General features: G+C 35.9%; 1 long non-coding RNA gene across 1 annotated transcript; it reads right to left on the bottom strand.

The window, feature by feature from the left end:
* On the bottom strand, positions 728–3,144 carry LOC109837412. The gene is made up of 2 exons (XR_002246265.1): positions 1,584–3,144; positions 728–987 (listed from the first exon to the last, which is right to left on the bottom strand). It is a non-coding gene; the product is annotated as an uncharacterized LOC109837412 (long non-coding RNA).

The following is a 3,762-nucleotide window of genomic DNA, read 5'->3' as shown; positions in this document are numbered from 1 at the left end:
TTAAAAAGCAACCAAAATTATCTTATAATATATTTTTTTGGCTGTTCTACAGAATGAACTTGGAAAAAAAAAAACAAGCGCAATGATGTATCAGTTGTATCAACTATGAAGCAGAAAAATTATATATAAGAAAGTGAACTTCGTTCAGCTGATTAACTTTTCGAAAACAACAAACGTCGGCATAAAAGGCTTACTAAGATTATTAGACCAACAGCTATAACTTGGATTGTGGGATATCACACGTTCAGGATTAGACAATGACCTTTGTTTAAATTTAAAAAAAAAAGAAGAAGGGCTTCAACCACCGAACACCATTACTTCTTAGATTTTTTGAAGATATTTTCTACACTCCCAGACATTTATACACATCTTCATTTGCAAAATACTGCATAACAACGCAGGTTGCAAAATGCGGAAAATAAGCCTTAATCAACCCCAGCTGATTTTCCTTCAAAGTTCTGCTGCTATAGCTTCAAACAGAAAACAATATGATTCGGATATTCTCCTCGGCGTTCTCATTACTTACCTCATTCTCTTCACTTAGAGACCCTTGGTATACACAAAGTCCTATATCAATCATGCTTCTAGCTTGTCAGTTTATCATATAATCATGCAACGTGCAGTAAAACCAAAAAATCAGAGCTCACTAGGGATCAGAATTCGACTAATGTACAAAGTATCTGTAACCAACTGTTCAAACTTATGCTGAAGTGCGAGGGGGCAAATGCGAAGAAAAAAGAATCACTTTTGTGACTGGAATCCTGGTTAAATAAATACAAAAACATAAAACTACAAAATCATTCTTACGCGCAAAAGCTAGCAAATAAATAACAATAGATCAATGCATTATACTTTTAGAGATGAATCTCTTTAAGAAACATAATGCAATGCAACTTATACCACCCTGAGAGTTTTGACGGCTCAGTTAATAAAGGTTTTAGTAAAACAAAGGGCTCATAACCCAGCAAGGCAGCCTTCCGCAAATCCCTGAAGAAATAAGATCAAATGAGAAAACAAAAACAGCAGAACATATTACAAAAAAAAAAAGCAGGATCCCCACTAGATACCCATTCATCTTTACTAGCCCAAACAAAAGCGGTTCAAAGAATAGTCTTAAAAGTAAGTTTTAACACAATGCACAGAGAGGTAAGTTTTAACACAATGCACAGAGAGGTCTTCAGAACAATAAATTTTAATAAGCAACTTTAAGCATCAATACTGGATGTACGCATAAATATGCTCATATACTAGAGCGAACTACTCATAGAATATTTTGCGTAGATAGGAAATTAATATTCTCATACATGTACATGAATATGGACAAACAGAACTTATAAATAGGTTTTACATAATAGCATAAACATTGTGACCAACGAACCTCTGCCTCCTTTACACTTTGACTCTCACCCAACAAATCACTTGCAATTTCTTTTGCAATATATACTACTACTCCTTTGAATCTTTCACATATATTTCCTGAGATTTTTGCATTCAACTCACAACCATGACCCATTTATCATAACTCAAACCAACAATTACATATTTGCTCTTGCAGTACAAGGTATCATAGAAAAGAGAACTACCTTGTCTGGGTTAAACAAGAGCATTATCAATGCATCTTCAACTACGACATCCAATTGCTTTGATCTTGGGCTGGTTTGATTCGTTGCAACAAGCCCCATCATCTCATCAACAGCTATAACAATACAGAAAAAAGATGCCCCTATTTTGAAGCATCGAAAAAATTCCATATTTGATTTTTGTATAAATATATAGTTCCTGTTGGGAGTTCCTTTTTACAGAGGAAAGAAAACCTCTCCCTCAAGACACTACTTTTCTTATGAAAATCTTTCAGCTTGGTTGAACTCCTGACCAACCATCAATCGTGTACATTACAGTTTTCACAAGACTCACTAATTTGCCTAGGAAATTCAACATAGCTGTAGGTCACGTCCTCATTCACTACCAATTATTTGTGTGCGTGCAAGTAATAAAGGTGGGTGGCATAGTGCATGCATGCGTGCCTGAACAATAAATCTTACGCATCACACATGAATCTTAGCTCTCAATAAATGAATCCCCTCATGTTCTTATGAAAAGTGTGCATTATTGTCATCCCAAAAAGGGTTGAAAATGGGCGTGATCTCTACCAATTCGAAGGCTCTCATGTCTGTAATGACTGCAAAATGCTTGAACTTTTTAAAAAGAAAATGAATGTGGAATCATGTTCCATCAATATTGAAACAACCATTTCACACCAATGCAATGCATTCTATATGTAGACGTTTCAGAAAATAAAGCATATAACTTATAAGTAACTGAATGATCTACAATAAGTTATGGATGACAGACAACACATAGTAAGTTCCCCAAGCATATTCCACTTACTAATGGTTTTAGGCTTTTAGCACCAATCATAGTAGGCTCATGTAGAAACCACAGCAACTTTTGCTCAAATCTTCAGACACATAAGGCTTAGACTCAATTACCAAATGCACTACAAACTTTTTTAATCCCTACATTGATTCCCAGTAACCTAATCAGTTATCCACAACTAGCAAGATACTTGTACAGATAATCCAAAAAATGTTCACAAAACTCAGCAATGCTCAGTATGTTCTATGAATTGAGTAATGGGCTACTACATGTTACAATCTTGTGAAACCTCCAGCATAAAAACTTAAAACTGATTATGGACGTATTAGCTTCTAGACACTTCACTCTGTTATAACCTCAAGCAGAAACTACCAGGCCTACGAGTGTGCTTGAGAAACAAAACATTGTACACAAACCTTTCATTAGATTAATTAATCACCAAAGCACAAGTTCAAAGACTAGATTACAAGAACAATATGGACCAACACAAATATCATGGCTGTGACATAAACCTATGTTGAATATGTCCAGAGCTTTATTTTCAATTAGTAAATACTAAAATCCTAAAAATATCTGCACCCCCACAACATCATCACCCCAGCCAATTATCACATCTTCCTCCATCTTCCAAACTTTTCTAGTGTAGAAGAAGATGGCGGACATCACAATTATACTTTTAGATTATCCAAAGCCCCCCTCTTATCATAACTTCCTCGGGAATTAGCACTAATCAATCAATAGATGACGATCGAGAGCACTAATAAATCAACAATGGATGGAGGGAGTTTTTGGAGGGTTTTTTTTTTTTTTTGTTTTTGGGGTGGGGGGGGGGGGGGCGCGGCGGCTCTTGGGAGGGAGTGGAGTAGCGGAGGTCGAAGAGTTAACACCAAATTTACAGCTAGTCAACAGTACTTCGATATCTTTCATGATGACATGACCCATAGAAAACACCAACTAACAGGAAAAGGATTAAATAATGATGAAGCTTTTAAAAGTGGAAAGTGTAATATACGATTAGTGCATGCAACCTGCGCTAGGCTGTAACCTGATCTTAGTCTGGTACCTAACCCTATCATTAGCGAGAACTCAACTGATGATTTTTTCCTTTCTGCTCCCTCTGTTAAATTGCCATTACTTTTTTTACCCCACTGCTTCTGCAGTTCACCAAATAAATCTAGTTTAATACAACATCACTAAGATGATCTCTACAAGCACTAGGGTATATGAACCAATGAATAAAACATGATTTACTATTTCTACCCTCTTGCAGACTTTTCATTACTTAATGCCAGACAGATATCCTCGAACTGCATGTCATACAAATTTATATCACCGCTTATTGTTACCTAATACAGATGATAGCCCCAAATATATAGTAGTGACTCA

Source organism: Asparagus officinalis, chromosome 4 (assembly GCF_001876935.1).
Source record: "Asparagus officinalis chromosome 4, Aspof.V1, whole genome shotgun sequence".
Classification (NCBI taxonomy): Eukaryota; Viridiplantae; Streptophyta; class Magnoliopsida; order Asparagales; family Asparagaceae; genus Asparagus; species Asparagus officinalis.
The sequence above is the reverse complement of the archived record's forward strand: the minus strand, read 5'-3'. Positions and strand labels throughout refer to the sequence as shown.